This window comes from Phyllobates terribilis, unplaced genomic scaffold (assembly GCF_046119375.1).
Source record: "Phyllobates terribilis strain yellow unplaced genomic scaffold, ASM4611937v1 Scaffold_1__5_contigs__length_1240528914, whole genome shotgun sequence".
Classification (NCBI taxonomy): Eukaryota; Metazoa; Chordata; class Amphibia; order Anura; family Dendrobatidae; genus Phyllobates; species Phyllobates terribilis.
The window spans coordinates 97,977,646-97,997,277 of record NW_027362761.1 but is presented as its reverse complement, the minus strand read 5'-3'; positions in this window follow the sequence as shown (position 1 = coordinate 97,997,277).

Sequence of the window (19,632 nt, the reverse complement as noted above, 5' to 3'; positions counted from 1 at the left end):
TCGGGGCTCTTTTTGCATCAATTACTGCATCAATGCGGCGTGGCATGGAGGCGATCAGCCTGTGGCACTGCTGAGGTGTTATGGAAGCCCAGGTTGCTTTGATAGCAGCCTTCAGCTCATCTGCATTGTTGGGTCTGGTGTCTCTCATCTTCCTTTTGACAATACCCCATAGATCCTCTATGGGGTTAAGGTCAGGCGGGTTTGCTGGCTAATCAAGCACAGTGATACTGTGGTTTATAATCCAGGTATTGGTACTTTTGGCAGTGTGGACAGGTGCCAAGTCCTGCTGGAGAATGAAATCTCCATCTCCAAAAAGCTTGTCAGCAGAGGGAAGCGTGAAGTGCTCTAAAATGTCCTGGTAGACGGCTGCGCTGACTTTGCTCTTGATAAAACACAGTGGACCTACACCAGCAGATGACATGGCTCCCCAAACCATCACTGATTGTGGAAACTTCATACTAGACCTCAAGCAGCTTGGATTGTGTGCCTCTCCACTCTTCCTCTAGACTCTGGGACCTTAATTTCCAAATGAAGTGTAAAATTTACTTTCACGTGAAAACAACACCTTGGACCACTGAGCAACAATCCAGGTCTTTTTCTCCTTGGCCCAGGTAAGATGCTTCTGGTGTTGTCTATTGGTCATGAGTGGCTTGACACAAGTAATGAGACACTTGTAGCCCATGTCCTGGATACATCTGTGTGTTGTAGCTCTTAAAGCAATGATTCCAGCAGCAGTCCACTCCTTGAGAATCTCCCCCAAATTTTTGAATGGAAATTTCTTAACAATCCTTTCAAGGCTGCGGTTATCCCAATTGCTTGTGTAACTTTTTCTACCACACTTTTTCCTTCCACTCAACTTTCCATTAATATGCTTGGATACAGCACTCTGTGAACAGCCATCTTCTTTAGCAATGACCTTTTGTGGCTTATTCTCCTTGTGGAGTGTATCAATGACTGCCTTCTGGACATCTGTCAAGTCAGCAGTCTTCCCCATGATTGTGGAGCCTACTGAAACAGACTAAAGGACATTTTTTTAAACGCATAAGAAGCCTTTGCAGATGTTTTTTGTTAAGTATTCTAATTTACTGAGATAATGACTTTTGCGTTTTCATTGGCTGTAATCCATAATCATCAATATTAACAGAAATAAACACTTGAAATAGATCACTCTGTTTATAATGACTATAATATGAGTTTCACTTTTTTTATTGAAGAACTGAAATAAATTAACTTTTTGATGATATTCTAATTTAGTGAGAAGCACCTGTATATACACTAAACCCAAAAAATTGAACTGCAGCATAATGTATTTTGGTATACGTGCAATGCATTGGTGTGCATTCATATTGTGGCCATTTAACAAACACAGCCTAAGATAAAAAAAAAAAAAAGAGCATATACCTTGTATGTAAATAAATAAATAGCAATAGTGGCATGGCTCTGAGCTAGGCATTTCATTTATATAGCTTCCCAAGGCCAGGTGTCTGATCAGTTGAAACCCCGGCCTTGAGGACGTCTGACACAAAGTGAAGTTTTAATACTAAAGGAAAGGACCATTCCGATTGGGTACACCTTGTCCCAGTGGGATGGCTTTTATGCTTTTTTTGATCAAAACATTGTTAACTAAGACCCCTATGTTATTTACATGTATTATTACTATTCATTTACTCATTACAGGGTATTTGCTCATTTTGTTTTTATCTTAGGTTCTACATACAGTACAGACCAAAAGTTTGGAAGCACCTTCTGATTTCAAGAATTTTCTGTATTTTCATTACTTTGAAAATTGTACATTCACACTGAAGGCATCAAAACTATGAATTAACACATGTGGAATTATATACTTAACAAAAAAGTGTGAAACAACTGAAAATATGTCTTATATTCTAGGTTCTTAAAAGTAGCCACATTTTGCTTTGATGACTGCTTTGCACACTCTTGGCATTCTCTTGATGAGCTTCAAGAGGTAGTCACCGGAAATGGTTTTCACTTTACAGGTGTGCCCTGTCAGGTTTAATAAGTGGGATTTCTTGCCTTATAAATGGGGTTGGGACCATCAGTTGTGTTGTGCAGAAGTCAGGTGGATACACAGCTGATAGTCCTACGGAATAGACTGTTAGAATTTGTATTATGGCAAGAAAAAAGCAGCCAAGTAAAGAAAAACAAGTGGCCATCATTACTTTAAGAAATGAAGGTCAGTCAGTCCGAAAAATTGGGCAAACTTTGAAAGTGTCCCCAAGTGCAGTTGCAAAAACCATCAAGCGCTACAAAGAAACTGGCTCACATGAGGACCGCCCCAGGAAAGGAAGACCAAGAGTCACCTCTGCTTCTGAGGATAAGTTTATCTGAGTCACCAGGCTCAGAAATCGCAGGTTAACCACAGCTCAGATTAGAGACCAGGTCAATGCCACACAGAGTTCTAGCAGCTGACACACTACAACAACTGTTAAGAGAAGACTTTGTGCAGCAGGCCTTCATGGTAAAATAGCAGCTAGGAAACCACTGCTAAGGACAGGCAACAAGCAGAAGAGACTTGTTTGGGCTAAAGAACACAAGGAATGGACATTAGACCAGTGGAAATCTGTGCTTTGGTCTGATGAGTCCAAATTTGAAAACTTTGGTTCCAACCACCGTGTCTTTGTGCGACGCAGAAAAGGTGAATGGATGGACTCTACATGCCTGGTTCCCACCGTGAAGCATGGAGGAGGAGGTGTGATGGTGTGGGGGTGCTTTGCTGGTGGCACTGTTGGGGATTTATTCAAAATTGAAGGCATACTGAACCAGCATGGCTACCACAGCATCTTGCAGCGGCATGCTATTCCATCCGGTTTGCATTTAGTTGGACCATCATTTATTTTTCAACAGGACAATGACCCCAAACACACCTCCAGGCTGTGTAAGGGCTATTTGACCAAGAAGGAGAGTGATGGGGTGCTACGCCAGATGACCTGGCCTCCACAGTCACCAGACCTGAACCCAATCAAGATGGTTTGGGGTGAGCTGGACCGCAGAGTGAAGGCAAAAAGGCCAACAAGTGCTAAGCATCTTTGGGAACTCCTTCAAGATTGTTAGAAGACCATTTCTGGTGACTACCTCTTGAAGCTCATCAAGAGAATGCCAAGAGTGTGCAAGGCAGTCATCAAAGCAAAAGGTGGCTACTTTGAAGAACCTAGAATATAAGACATATTTTCAGTTGTTTCACACTTTTTTGTTAAGTATATAATTCCACATGTGTTAATTCATAGTTTTGATGCCTTCTGTGTGAATGTACAATTTTCAAAGTCATGAAAGTACAGAAAAATCTTTAAATGAGAAGGTGTGTCCAAACTTTTGGTCTGTACTGTATATACAGTGAGGAAAATAAGTATATGATACATTGCCAACAGGGGCAGATTAAGGGACGCCAGGCCCCCGGGCAGTTTAGAGTGCATGGGCCCCCCAGCACCCAATGTATCATGTTTTCTCTCACAGGATATTTTTGGAGGTCATGTGACAGGTCACGTGATGAACACACAGGTGCTCTGGTGCACTTCTGTAGACGCCAATTTTTTTCCCTTACATACAGCGCTAAACATAACCATAGAGGATACTAAGTAATAAGGGACGGGGCTATACATAACAACAGGGGATGCTATGGAAGAAGGGAAATTTTTTTCCCTTATGTTCAGCGCTGAACATAACAAGGGAAGACCCCATATACTAAGGGACAGCGCTTTACATACTGAGGGAGTTGCATACAAAAGTATTACTCCAATCATCTCTCTGCATTCACGCTGAAAGATACAGTGGTGGCCAAAAGTATTGGCACCCCTGCAATTCTGTCAGATATTACTCAGTTTCTTCCTGAAAATGATTGCAATCACAAATTCTTTGGTATTATTATCTTCATTTAATTTGCTTGCAAGGAAAAAACACAAAAGAGAATGAAGCAAAAATCAAATCATTGATCATTTCACACAAAACTCCAAAAATGGGCCAGAAAAAAGTATTGGCACCCTCAGCCTAATACTTGGTTGCACAACCTTTAGCCAAAATAACTGCGAACAACCGCTTCCGGTAACCATCAATGAGTTTCTTACAATGCTCTGCTGGAATTGTAGACCATTCTTCTTTGGCAAACTGCTCCAGGTCCCTGATATTTGAAGGGTGCCTTCTCCAAACTGCCATTTTGAGATCTCTCCACGGGTGTTCTATGGGATTCAGGTCTGGACTCATTGCTGGCCACCTTAGAAGTCTCCAGTGCTTTCTCTCAAACTATTTTATAGTGCTTTTGGAAGTGTGTTTTGGGTCATTGTCCTGCTGGAAGACCCATGACCTCTGAAGGAGACCCAGCTTTCTCACACTGGGCCCTACATTATGTTGCAAAATTTGTTGGTAGTCTTCAGACTTCATAATGCTATGCACACGGTCAAGCAGTCCAGTGCCAGAGGCAACAAAGCAACCCCAAAACATCAGGGAACCTCCGCCATGTTTGACTGTAGGGACCGTGTTCTTTTCTTTGAATGCCTTTTTTTTCCTGTACACTCTATGTTGATGCTTTTTGCCAAAAAGCTCTACTTTTGTCTCATCTGACCAGAGAACATTCTTCCAAAACGTTTTAGGCTTTCTCAGATAAGTTTTGGCAAACTTACCTCTTGAAGCTCATCAAGAGAATGCCAAGAGTGTGCAAAGCAGTCATCAAAGCAAAAGGTGGCTACTTTGAAGAACCTAGAATATACACTAGAACTACTGATGGAGTCATTTTGACTCCTTTCGTTTTTTATTTCTCTTCTGTGACTACATTTTTCAGAATTCCGGCTTGAAACTCGGTGACTTTTCCTCAAATATGATGTGAAAAAAGATTTTGTGAGAATAAATAATTTTGGTGAAAAATTTGCGCGTTTTTTTAAAAATTTACCAAGAACTACTGAAGGGAGTCATTTTGACTCCCTACTATATGTTGAGGTCCTTTTGTCACTAAATGTTGCTATAAAGTTTTGTGCATAATTTTTTCACTCTGTCTTATTTACCCTGATGTTCATATAGATGTAGTTCAATTTACATGTCAACTTTTCACATTTTCCTTGTGTTTTACCTGCTTGTATTACTGTGTAATGCTGAACAAACTCTATCTGATGAGGAGCTAGATGCATTCATTGCGATATTCTATGCTCGTGGAATATCTGGCACGAACCGTCACTCGATTAGCAGTATTTGGTGTAATGACTGGGGAATACCGTTTTGCAAAGCGACAATGTCTAGGGACCGCTTTGTTGAAATTATGAGGTTTCTCAGATTTGATGAGAAATCTACTCGATCGGAGAGACTGCAAACGGACAAGTTTGCTCTATTTTCTACTGTGTGGGACAGGTTTATTGAAAATTGTATTGCGTGTTACAAACCTGGCCCATACATAATGGTGGATGAGCAACTTTTCCCAAGCAAAACTAGGTGTCCATTCACGCAGTACATGCCTTCCAAACCAGATAAATATGGCCACAAATATTGGCTAGCTGTTGATAAGAGGAGCAAATATCTGGCAAATGGCTTCCCTTATCTAGGCAAAGATGACACACGCCGTGCTGAGGACCGTTTAGCTGACCATGTGGTAATGAAGTTATTGGACCCGTTTTTGAAAAAAGGTCGCAATGTTACAACCGATAATTATTTTACTTCAGTAAAATTAGCTAAACAGCTAAAAAGCAAAGGAACAACCATCGTGGGAACACTGAACAAGATAAGGCGAGAAGTGCCTAAAGAAATAAAATCCATGAAAGAGGAATTGTACAACACTAAAGTGTTTAGAAATGAAGACAATTTTACACTTACAGTATATCAAGGAAAGCCCAACAAAAATGTTGTCATTTTGAGTTCCGTCCATCCAGATGTTGTTGTTGCGTCTGATTCCGCTAAAAAAACTCCAGAAACGGTAAAGTTTTACATTGAAACAAAATATGGAGTAGATGTAGTGGATCAGATGGCACGAAAATATACCACACGAACATGCACAAGGAGATGGCCTGTTCATGCATTTGAAAATGCCTTAGACTTTGCGGGTATAAATGCATGGATAATATTCAAGGAGATTACCCACCAAAAAATGTCACGCAAGGCATTTTTGCAAACGCTTGTGAGAGAGTTGAGTGGTCCTTATGTCACAGATAGGGAAAAGGGTTCCATGTCCCAAGTTTCTACATGCTCAGAAGTGATGGTTCAAACAAAATTTTGCCAGATCAACGAAAAGTGCAAGAAAAATAGATCTGTCGGAAATTGTAAGACTTGTGGTAAGTCTTTGTGTGGGCAATGTACTGCCATAAATCAAAGGCAATGCCTAAAATGCGAAACACCAAATGTTTAGAAGGTGAATTCTGCGCCATATTTTCATTTTTATGCTCCTCCACCTACATTTTCTCTGCTTTTTGTTCTTCAGTTGTTGTTTATATGTGTGCACTTGAATAAAAAAAAATGTTTGAAAAACGTCTATTATAATTATTGTTATTTTCTGTAGAAAAATAAGAAAAGCAGAAAAAAAACAATCAAAAGCATTACTGTTGGATCTCACAATAATAATACATTACAAAAAATATAATTATTAATAAATAACCACAAATGAAACTCTAAAAATAAACGAAAACAAGCAAGGAGTCAAAATGACTCCTTTCAGTAGTTCTAGGCGGGGTCACGAGTCCAGTAGTCCTAGTGATAAGACATATTTTCAGTTGTTTCACACTTTTTTGTTAAGTATATAATTCCACATGTGTTAATTCATAGTTTTGATGCCTTCAGTGTGAATGTGCAATTTTCATAGTCATGAAAATACAGAAAAATCTTTAAATGAGAAGGTGTGTCTAAACTTTTGGTCTGTACTGTATAAATATATACACATTTGTTTCCTGAAAAAAAGAATGCCCTACACTTCGCCGCTGAATACAGACATGCACCCACCATTAATATATGTGACAGTGTCACTGGTTTTATATGTGAGGGGAGGTATGTGTCACTCCGGATGCTCTCCTGTGTGAACTAAGACCTACTTTATTTCTGCCAACATGTTATATGCTGGTGGGTTTACTCTGTTAAAGGGTGTGCGGTGTTATGGGAATGGCAAAGAGGGCGGAATGCCATTCCCCTACCTCCCCTCAGGGTGTGGCTGAGCAATGTGTAAAAGCTCAGTCCCTTTTTTTTCCTCTGGTGTGTGGTCTGGAGAGTGAAGTCTCCAGACAGTGTTGTGGAAGCTGCAGAGCTTTTCACAAGGACTTTGCCTGTGCAGTTTATGCTACCGAGAGCGGATGGAACCCGCTCACCTATGGACTGAGCTATATTTTGTTTTCCCGTTTAACCCAAAGGGGGTCTTGTTTATTTTCGCTATGGAACCCTACATGAGTTTATGCCATAATAAGCCAGCAGAAAGGTAACCTGAGAACGTGTGTACTGAGTCTGCCTCCGGGAGAACCGAGCGAGTCGTCTTGCCACAGGTGGTGTGAAAGTGCGTGCAGGATTCCAGGAACACGTGTACCTGCCACAAAGACCGGTGGATGTCCTGGGTGAAGGCCAGCAGCCAGTGTTATGCTCGCGCCCGGACTGACTGGCGTGAGCGTAATTAGTGATCCCACTGTACCATGAACCGAGGAGTGCCTGGAGGGGCGTAGCTAAGTATCAACCCGATCCGACCAAGGTCGCACGGCGGCTCATTCGACTCCGTGAACCAAGGAGGAACCGAGCAGAGAGACCAGGTGCTACTCCAGGTCAGACTCCAGTCACAGCTGTTGACCCACACTGGGGAATGCAGGAACAGGCAGGTTAGACTGACATACTGGCAGGTGGGTATTGGCAGGCACGGCTGGTATGCAGACAGGTGGGCACTGGCAAGCATGGCTGGTATGCAGACAGGTGGGCACTGGCATGCACGGCTGGTATGCAGACAGGTGGGCACTGGCAAGAACGGCTGGTATGCAGACAGGTGGGCACTGGCAAGCACGGCTGGTATGCAGACAGGGAGATACTAGCAGGTTGGAGTGCAGGCTGGATAGGGTCCAGTACAGACTGGAAGACAGGAACAGAGCCACAGATGCGGTAGACAAGCAGAGCAAAGCAAAACCGCCGGAGCGGAGGACAAGGCAGAGCAGAGCGAAACCACAGGTGTGGTGGACAAGGCAGAGCAGAGCGAAACCGCCAGAGCGGTGGACAAGGCAGAGCAGAGCGAAACCACAGGTGTGGTGGACAAGGCAGAGCAGAGCGAAACCGCAGGTGTGGTGGACAAGGCAGAACAGAGCGAAACCGCAGGTGCGGTGGACAAGGCAGATCAGAACGAAACCGCAGGTGCGGTGGACAAGGCAGAGCAGAGCGAAACCGCAGGTGCGGTGGACAAGGCAGAGCAGAACGAAACCACAAGTGCGATGGACAAGGCAGAGCAGAGCGAAACCACAGGTGCGGTGAACTAGGCAGAGCAGAGAGAAACCACAGGTGCGGTGGACTAGGCAAAGCAGAGCGAAACCGCAGGTGCGGTGGGCAAGGCAGAGTGGAGCGGAACCGCCGGAGCAGTGGGCAAGGCAGAGCAGAGGGAAACCGCTGGCGCGGTGAGCAAGCAGGGCTGAACAGGGCTGAAGGTACAGGCAGAGAGGACAGGACTCTTTTCACATGGAACAGACTGGAAAATGCAGGAAGATGGCTAGAACACAGGAAGTAGATACGGAGGAAGGGAAAAGGGACAAGCAGAACCAGATACACACAAGGTACTTACTATGAAGTAGCGAGTGGACACAAAACTCACAAACACAAGTACAGAGACAACAAAACAAACTTCCACCAGGACAGTGGGCAGAGGTTCTGGCGCCATATTTATCAGGTGAACCCCAAAAGGCATATTTTGACTTGGCGCTGCAAGATGCTAAGGAGTATCCCAAGCTAAAGCCAGATATCTTAGCACGCCTGGGCGGTGTTATGGTTAATTTTTTATATCTAGATATCATTATTAATTTAGAAAATTAATTTATATAAACTATTCTATGTCTGAAGTTTTAGTGTAAGACTTAGATTGTGGAATGTCTGACTAAGATACTGGTTTCCTGTGAATTCCGTGAGAAGGTTTTACGTTGGGCCAAGGGAAGTGTGTTTACTACTAATAGTCTAATTTTGGTTTCCTGTTCAGTTGTGTGTAACAATTGCATTTCCTTTTTGTCTAGCTAATAAATATGGTGAGTCTTTGTTGCCATATCACGAAGACTCTACCTGCTGACAATGCATGTCGCATGTATTCTCTCTCTCTCCCTTCATCGATGAAGTATCTTAATTTGAATCTCATTGGCAATGTGAAGACCCTTTGCTGTCTATTCCAAAGTTTTCCTTAAAACAAAGAGGGTCTCCATAACAGCGGTGAGAGCCCAACGAGTTCATCACTGGGCGTATGCTAGCAACAAGCCCCCTTCTCGCAGATGTTTGACCTACCGCATCTTGTTCAGAAGTGGCTACAACTGGAGTCCTCCACTCCGGCCCAGATGGTTGAGTGGGTGGTGATTGACAGATTCATGCTTTCCCTTCCCAAGCCAGTACAGACCTGGGTTGCCCAGGGTGATTCCCAGAACGCAGATGACTTCATCGGCCTGGTAGAGAGGTACCAAGTAGTTGAAAGATCCCTCGGGAAACCGGATGCAGTCATTTCTCCGTACTGGGATACCCAAAAGGGGGCGGGTTTAGCACGGAAGGAGTCTAGAGCCACCACTGGGGGACGTCCCACTCCCGCTGAAGGTGCCACAAGGACTGTTGGTAAAGATATAGTCTGTTGGCGGTGTCACAACCCTGGACACGTAGCCGTCAGTTGTCAAATATCCCCTGAGCCCATGGACTGCAGCCTAGGCAGACGGGTCTCGTATTATGCCTATCCAGCCTGTAGCGTGGACTGTTGACCCGGCGAGGGACCGCAGGTGTGTGCAGTGTCTGTTAATGGAGTAAAAGTGCTTGGGCTATTGGACTCCGGGAGTCTGGTGACCTTGATCAGAGCTACCCTTCCCCACCAGTTGATCCCTTCCAAAACTGTGGGCGTTCGGTGCATCCATGGTGACGCCAAGGACTATTCCATGGCCACATTGACAGTGGGGACAGACTGTGGTGCCCAGTCCCATGAAGTCGGGGTAGTGAAGGACCTGATGCACCCCGTCAAATTGGGCCATGATTTTTCCTTATTTTGGGACTTGTTGGGGAAGGGAACTAAACTAAGCAGCGTGGGAAAAGCCTGATCCTTGGAAAAGAATCCCCGACGAAGTCTCAGGTGGAGGAGTTCCCACTGCACGTCACTGACAGCGCAGGAGAATTCTCCCACGCTGTCAGTGACGTGCATTAGGTGAGCTGAGTTCTTTGGACATGAACCTGGCTCATCTGGATGCCGTCACAGCCAGACACTGAGGAGCGCAAGCATGCCTGCGCTTCTCAGTGTCTGCGGCATGGCAAGCTGGATGGCAGCTTTCGGCTGCGATCCAGCCTGTCATGTGAATGTAGCAGAGCTGGAGCCGTCCTGGGAACCATGGAAAGGTAAGGATGAGGTTGGTTTATTATTTTATTTTTATTGCAGGAGATCGTTGGCTTCAGCTGGAATGGGCGTGATGGTAAGTATGGTTTAATTTAGAACAATAAAGAATTGTGTGTTTATTTCAATTAAAGGACTTTATTCTGGGTGTTTGTGTTTTTTTTTAACTTTGACTATGGGGTTAGTAATGGGGGTGTCTTATAGACACCTCTCCATTACTAACCTGGGCTTGATGTCAGCTGGCATTATAAGCTGACATCAACCCCAGCCCTATTACCCCACTGCCACAGCTACAGGGCAGTGGGAAGAGCGAGGCTAAGTGCCAGAATTGGCGCATCCTATGGATGCGCCATTTCTGGGGTGGCTGACGGCTGGTGTTTCTAGCCTGGGAGGGGGCCAATATTCATGGCACCCTTCCTGGGCTATTAATATCAACCCCCAGCTGTCAGCCTAGCCTTTGCTAGCTATTAAAATAGGGGGGACCCCACGTCATATTTTTTGGGTCCCCCATTTTAATAGCTAGTAAAGGCTAGGTATTCAGCTGGGGGCTGAAATTAGTAGCCTGGGAAGCTCTGTGGGTATTACCCCCTTCCCAGGCTTCAAACATCTGCCCCAGCTGTCTGCTTAACCTCCGCTAGAGACTAAAATTACGGGGAACCCCACGCCAATTTTTTTTTAATAAATCTTTTATTTTAACACTAAATGACAAGTACAGTAATCAACACTATCACTGTACTTATTATATATGTGACTGACATGTTTCTATCTATCTAATCTATGTGTGATGCTCTATTCTTTCTGTTCTAAATTGTCTGGTACCGGTGTATGCTGCTGATGAATTGCCGGCTGGCTTTTTTAAAGAGACAAAAACACTATTATTTTTTTTTAATAAATCCTTTATTTTAACACTAAATAACAAGTACAGTAACCAACACTGTCACTGTACTTATTATATATGTGACTGACATGTTTCTATCTATCTAATCTATGTGTGATGCTCTATTCTTTCTGTTCTAAATTGTCGGGTACCGGTGTATGCCGCTGATGAATTGCCGGCCGGCTTTTTTAAAGAGACGGGTGCATGAAAATCGGAGGGCACTAGTGTGTTCCAAGTGCCCTGCTATGTTTTTCATGCACCCTCCTATATACCCTGCCTGTCTGCCTATATATTCTGCCTGCCTGACGTTTAATTGAGCACCGTTCCCATCGATTTGGGCAATTTTTGACCTACTGCAGACCGTCGGGGGGGACCACCAGAAAAATGCTGGAGTTTCCCATAGACTTACATTGTGCTCGTTGCTCGGGTCGAGCACCCGAGTATTCCAATGTGCTCGACCCGAGCTTCGAGCACCCGAGCATTTTAGTGCTCGCTCATCACTAGTGCTAATCCCTACTGTCGAGAGCAAGTTCCTCGCCAAATGGCAAGGTCCGTTCGAGGTGGTGGAGAAAGTCAGCGAGGTTAATTATAAATTCCACCAGCCTGGCCGAAGAAAGCCGCATCAAATATATCATGTGAATTTGCTCAAGCCGTGGCGGGACCGGGAACCTGTGGAAACTCCTTGCCTTGGAGCCACATCAGAAGGTAAGGTGGAGGAGGTCACTATTGCAGAGACTCTATCACCAGCCCATAAGCAACAGTGTCGAGAATTATTACAGTGGCATCAGGAGCTGTTCTTAGAGTTGCCGGGGCATACTCAAGTGGTAGAGCATGACGTGCTAACAGAGCCGCACGTTCAAGTAAATCTGAAGCCATAACGGATTCCAAAAGCACGCCTGGAGGTGATCTCGACTGAGGTGAAGAGGATGTTAGACCTTGGGGTAATAGAGGAGTCAAAGAGTGGGTGGTCGAGCCCAATCGTCCTCGTGCTGAAACCCAATGGAGAATGTAGGTTTTGTAATGACTACCGCCGGCTGAATGAGGTATCTAAGTGTGACGCGTACCCGATGCCCTGCGTCGATGAACTCATCGAGAGGCTTGGACCGGTGAGGTACATCACCACTCTTGACCTGACGAAGGGCTACTGGCAGATCCCCATGTCCCAGACGGCTAAGGAGAAGACGGCTTTCTCGACACCTGATGGGTGCTTTCAATATACTCGGATGCTGTTCGGACTACAGGGGGCCCCAGCCACTTTTCAGAGGGCTATGGATCGGATCCTAGCCCCACATAAGAAGTATGCCGCAGCCTCCCATGACGACATTGTGGTCTTTATCCCAGACTGGGCTAGTCACCTACCTAAACTACAGGCCATTCTGGAGGTGCTAAGGAAGGCAGGATTTACCATAAATCCGAGAAAGTGTGCCATCGGAAACGAGGAGCCCAAGTACCTGGGCTATGTCGTTGGGAGAGGCGAAATAAATCCGCAAATCAAGAAAGTGGAGGCAATTAAAACCTGGCCGCAACCGCTCTCAAAGAAGCAGATGAGAGCGTTCCTGGGAATGGTGGGATATTACCGGCGGTTTATCCCGAATTTCACCATGATGGTCACGCCACTAATAGATCTCTTAAAAGGCACCAAATCAACTATGGTGAAATGGATGGAAGAAACGGAGACCGCCTTTCAACAGCTGAAGCTAACACTGTGCAAGCAGCAGGTCCTGGTCACGCCAGACTTTAAGAAAGAATTTGTGGTCCAGACGGACGCTTCAAAGGTTGGTCTAGGGGCTGTACTCTCTCAAGAGATAAATGGGGAAGAACATCCCATTCTCTATCTGAGCCGAAAGCTGTCCTCCTGTGAGAAGAACTACACCATAGTAGAGAAAGAGTGTTTAGCCATAAAATGGGCCGTGGATACACTGAAATATTACCTACTAGGCCGGAAGTTTAGATTAGTATCAGACCATGTCCTGTTGAGATGGTTGATGGAGAAAAGGGGTAAAAATGCCAGGGTAACTAGATCGTTCCTAGGGCTCCAAGATTTTAACTTTCATGTGGAGCATAGGTCCGGGAAGTCACATTGGAATGCAGATGTCCTCTCTAGGATTCCCTGCCTGGTGTCAGAAGGTGCCCAAACCCCCGGCTTTGGGCAGAGGGGGGGAATATGTGACAGTGTCACTGGTTTTATATGTGAGGGGAGGTATGTGTCACTCCGGATGCTCTCCTGTGTGAACTAAGACCTACTTTATTTCTGCCAGCATGTTATATGCTGGTGGGTTTACTCTGTTAAAGGGTGTGCAGTTTCATGGGAATGGCAAAGAGGGCGGTACGCCATTCCCCCTACCTCCCCTCAGGATGTGGCTGAGCAATGTCCCTTTTTTTTTTTCTCTGGTGTGTGGTCTGGAGAGTGAAGTCTCCAGACAGTGTTGTGGAAGCTGCAGAGCTTTTCACAAGGACTTTGCCTGTGCAGTTTATGCTACCGAGAGTGGGTGGAACCCGCTCACCTATGGACTGAGCTATATTTTGTTTTGTTTTCCCATTTAACCCAAAGGGGGTCTTGTTTATTTTCCCTGCGGAACCCTACATGAGTTTATGCCATAATAAACCAGCAGAAAGGTAACCTGAGAATGTGTGTCCTGAGTCTGCCTCTGGGAGAACCGAGCGAGTCGTCTTGCCACATATATAATTAGCCATTGTGAATCCCACTATTCAAAATACAAAAATAATACACCACTTTGACCCCCAATAACTATAGTCACTTTCCCCCCCCAATAAAAATATAAATTAATTAGCTCTAGTGCTCTTTTCCCCAATTCATTATCAGTCACTGTCCTGCATTCTCAACCCAACCACTGTGCTCCTCCCGCTCCCATAATTCATTATAATTACACGTCGTCTCCCCAGTTCATTCTAACTGTATATGCCAAAATTAAAATTACACATCCCCAATTCATTATAGTCACATACCCCCCAATTCATTAGTTGCACACATATTATAACATACTGTGCTCTCACCCATCCCTCCACCTGTCACGCAAGGTGTGTGAAAGACTTAGTGCAACACAAAGGGAAGAGGGAAAGGGAGCCCAGACTCTAGGGAAAGGGGGGAAGTGGAGACCTCCTAGGTTGATCTAGCGTCACTCTGCCTCCCTAACATCCCTGTATTGGCTCTTCACCAATCGCTGGACACATGCCTCGCCCTGTCTTTCCCTGGCGTATGGCTATGGCTAAGGAAGGGAGGAGATGAGCACTAGTCGATCTCCACTAAACACTCTAGACAACAAGGGTACATAAACAGGGGGAAATTGCTTAGCTTTAGACGATTCCAGACAAATGCGCACACGTCCTCAAGCTCCAGAGAGGACAAAGTACTGCTCTTCCTAAAGTCTTCACAAGTAGTAATGAATATCGCCGACACCTCCCTCTGATACACAGCTGGTATTTATACACCCAGACCAGGGCGTTAATTAGCCAGAGGAAGGTAGCCGCTGGGTCCTAGAGGCAGCCTCTAAGAAGATGTCTGTAATGCCAAATGTAGAGATCTCCCGCAACTAACTGCAGGGCGACTGTCTGTCACTTCTGACACACCTTTGACACCACCCCAGTTCATTATAACGTACTGTTCTCTCACCCATTCCTCACCACAATTCATTATAACATACTGTCCTCTCACCCATCCACCCACCCCAATTCATTATAATATAGTGTTCTTTCACCCATCCCCCACTCCAATTCATTATAACATACTGTTCTCTCATCCATCCCCCACTCCAATTCATTATAACACTGTGCTCTCACCCATCCCCCATCCAATTCATTATAATATACTGTGCTCTCACCCATCCCTCAACCCCAATTCATTCACTTTAAAGAAAAGGGAAAAAAATAATATCTTACCTTTGCTGGCAATCCCCTGCAGCTCTGCTTCCTTCCTCTTCTTGCCAGTGTGTACTAGGTAAACGAAGCAGCTAGACGATGACATAATTGCTCCAGCTGAGTCATAGAGAAGGCGACGCTCTGTCTCTCTATTGCTAGCAGCGAAGCAATAGGAGTGCTCCCTGCTGGCGATAAGCGATGGTGATGCAAAAAATATTATAATGAGGGAAATATGCCCATGGGCCCCACTGGAGCCTTGGGCCCTGGGCGGTAGCCAGATTGCCTTCATTATAATCCACCTACGACTGACGATTTTGCAAGTTTTCCCACCTACAAAGAATGGAGAGGTCTATAATTTTTATCATAGGTAAACTGTGAGAGACAGAATCGAAAAATAAAGCACAGAAAATCACATTGTATTATTTTTACATAATTAATTTGCATTTTATTGCATAAAATAAGTATTTGATACAATTTAAAAACAGAACTTAATATTTGGTACAGACACCTTTGTTTGCAATAACAGAGGTCAGACGTATTCTGTAGTTCTTGACCAAGTTTGCACAAACTGCAGCAGGGATTTTGGCCCACTCCTCCATACAGATCTTCTCGAAATCTTTCAGGTTTCGGGGTTGTCGCTGGACAACATTAACTTTCAGTTTCCTCCAAAGATTTTCTATTGGGTTCAGGTCTGGAGACTGGCTAGGCCACTACAGGACCTTGAAATGATTCTTACGGAGCCACTCCTTAGTTGCCCTGACTGTGTGTTTCGGGTCATTGTCATGCTGGAAGATCAAGACACCACCCATCTTCAATGCTCTTATTGAGGGAAGGAGATTTTTTTGGTCTAAAACTTTGCGATACATGAACACATCCATCATCCATTCAGTCATCCTGTCCCCTTTGCAGAAAAGCACCACAAGGTATGATGTTTCCCCCACCATGCTTCCCGGTTGAGATTGGGGTTGTACTCATCCTGCTTCTTCCTCCAAACATGGCGAGTGGAGTTGATACCAAAAAGTTATATTTTGGTCTCATCTGACCACATGATCTACTCCCATGCCTCCTCTGAATCATCCAGATGGTCATTGGCGAACTTCAAACAGATCTTGACATATGCTGGCATGAGTAGAGGGACCTTGCATGCCCTGCAGGATTTTAATCCATGACGGCGTAGTGTGTTACTAATGGTAATGTTCGAGACTATGGTCCCAACTCTCTTCAAGTCATTGACCAGGTCCTCCTGTGTAGTTCTGGGCTGATTCATGACCTTTTTCAGAATCATCCTTACCCCTCAAGGCTAGACCTTGCATGGAGCAGTAGAGCAAGGAAGATTGACAGTCATCTTGTGTTTCTTCCATTTTCTAATAATGGCGCCAACAGTTGTTGCCTTCTCACCAAGCTGCTTGCCTATTGTCTTGTAGCCCATAAGAGCCTTGTGCAGGTCTACAATTTTGTCCTTGGTGAACTTAGACAGCTCCTTGGTCTTGGCCATGGTGAAGAGGTTGGAGTGTGATTGAGTGTGTGGACAGGTGTCTTTTATTCAGGTAACGAGTTCAAACAGGTGCAATTAATACAGGTAATAAGTGCAGAGTGGGAGGGCTTCTTATAGAAAAACTAACAGGTCTGTGAGAGCCAGAATTCTTGCTGGTTGGTAGGTGATCAAATACTTATTTTAAGCAATAAAGTGCAATTGAATTATTTAAAAATCATACAATGTGATTTTTTGTTTTTATTTTTAGATTCTGTCTCACAGTTGAAGTGTTTATACGATAAAAATTACAGACCTCTCCATTCTTTGTAGGTGGGAAAACTTGCAAAATTGGCAGTGTATGAAATACTTATTTTCCCCGCTGTATACTAGTAGAATTACCTGGCTTCACATAGGTGTACAGTACAGACCAAAAGTTTGGATACACCTTCTCATTTAAAGATTTTTCTGTATTTTTATTACTTTGAAAATTGTACATTCACACTGAAGGCATCAAAACTATGAATTAACACATGTGGAATTATATACTTAACAAAACAGCGTGAAACAACTGAAAATATGTCTTATATTCTAGGTTCTTCAAAGTAGCCACCTTTTGCTTTGATGACTGCTTTGCACACTCTTGGCATTGATGAGCTTCAAGAGGTAGTCACCGGAAACGGTTTTCACTTCACAGGTGTGCCCTGTCAGGTTTAATAAGTGGGATTTCTTGCCTTATAAATGGGGTTGGGACCATCAGTTGTGTTGTGCAGAAGTCAGGTGGATACACAACTGATAGTGAATAGACTGTTAGAATTTGTATTATGGCAAGAAAAAAGCAGCTAAATAAAGAAAAAAGAGGGGCCATCATTACTTTAAGAAATGAAGGTCAGTCAGTCCGAAAAATTGGGAAAACTTTGAAAGTATCCCCAAGTGCAATTGCAAAAACCATCAAGTGCTACAAAGAAACTGGCTCACATGAGGACCGCCCCAGGAAAGGAAGACCAAGAGTCACCTCTGCTTCTGAGGATAAGTTTATCCAAGTCACCAGCCTCAGGAATCGCAGGTTAACAGCAGCTCAGATTAGAGACCAGGTCAATGCCATACAGAGTTCTAGCGTCAGACACATCTCTACAACAACTGTTCAGAGGAGACTTTGTGCAGCAGGCCTTCATGGTAAAATAGCTGCTAGGAAACCACTGCCAAAGACAGGAAACAAGCAGAAGAGACTTGTTTGGGCTAAAGAACACAAGGAATGGACATTAGACCAGTGGAAATCTGTGCTTTGGTCTGATGAGTCCAAATTTGAGATCTTTGGTTCCAACCACAATGTCTTTGTGCGACGCAGAAAAGGTGAACGGATGGACTCTACATGCCTGGTTCCCACCGTGAAGCATGGAGGAGGAGGTGTGATGTTGTGGGGGTGTTTTGCTGGTGACACTGTTGGGGATTTATTCAAAATTGAAGGCATACTGAACCAGCATGGCTACCACAGCATCTTGCAGCGGCATGCTATTCCATCCGGTTTGCGTTTAGTTGGACCATCATTTATTTTTCAACAGGATAATGACCCCAAACACACCTCCAGGCTGTGTAAGGGTTATTTGACCAAGAAGGAGAGTGATGGGGTGCTACGCCACATGACCTGGCCTCCACAGTCACCAGACCTGAACCCAATCAAGATGGTTTGGGGTGAGCTGGACCGCAGAGTGAAGGCAAAAGGGCCAACAAGTGCATCTCTGGGAACTCCTTCAAGATTGTTGGAAGACCATTTCCGGTGACTACCTCTTGAAGCTCATCAAGAGAATTCCAAGAGTGTGCAAAGCAGTCATCAAAGCAAAAGGTGGCTACTTTGAAGAACCTAGAATATAATACATATTTTCAGTTGTTTCACACTTTTTTGTTAAGTATATAATTCCACATGTGTTAATTCATAGTTTTGATGCCTTCAGTGTGAATGTACAATTTTCATAGTCATGAAAATACAGAAAAAGTAAAAATAATCCCAAACTGTTCTTTAACTATATAAACAGTAAAAGAATTAAAACTGAAGGAGTTGGCCCATTGAAAAATAACCTGGGTAAAATCATAGAGGGCGATGAGGGTAAAGCAAACCTACTCAATAGCTTCTTCTCCACTGTTTTCACAAAAGAAAACAATTTATCGGAGGAAATGCAAAGTGATAAAGTAAACCCTCCGCTAAATATCACCCACCTAACCCAGGAGGAAGTTCAGAAACGCCTAAATAATATCAAAATAGACAAGTCACCAGGCCCAGATGGCATACACCCCCGGGTACTAAAAGAATTAAGTAATGTGATAGACAGACCGCTGTATCTTATATTCAAGCACTCTTTATGGACAGGGACTGTCCCACTAGACTGGCACCAAGCAAATGTGGTACCAATATTCAAAAAGGGGTCTAAAAGTGACCCTGGGAACTATAGACCAGTAAGCTTAACGTCTGTTGTGGGTAAATTGTTTGAAGGATTTCTTAGAGATGCTATTGTAGAATATCTTAATGATAATAACTGTCTAACTCCATATCAACATGGATTCACGAGGGATCGCTCCTGCCAAACAAACCGGATCGCCTTCTACGAGGAGGTGAGCTCACAGCTGGACCGGGGAGAGTCAGTGGATGTTGTATACCTTGACTTCTCCAAAGCGTTTGATACCGTGCCACACAAAAGGTTGGTTTATAAAATGAGAATGCTTGGTCTGGGGGATAATGTGGGCAAGTGGGTAAATAGCTGGCTGAGTGATAGAAAGCAGAGGGTGGTTATCAATGGAGTAAGCTCAGGGTGTGTCAGGGTTACTAGCGGGGTGCCTCAAGGGTCTGTCTTGGGCCCTATATTATTTAATATATTTATTAATGATCTAGTGGAAGGGTTGCATAGTAAAATAGCA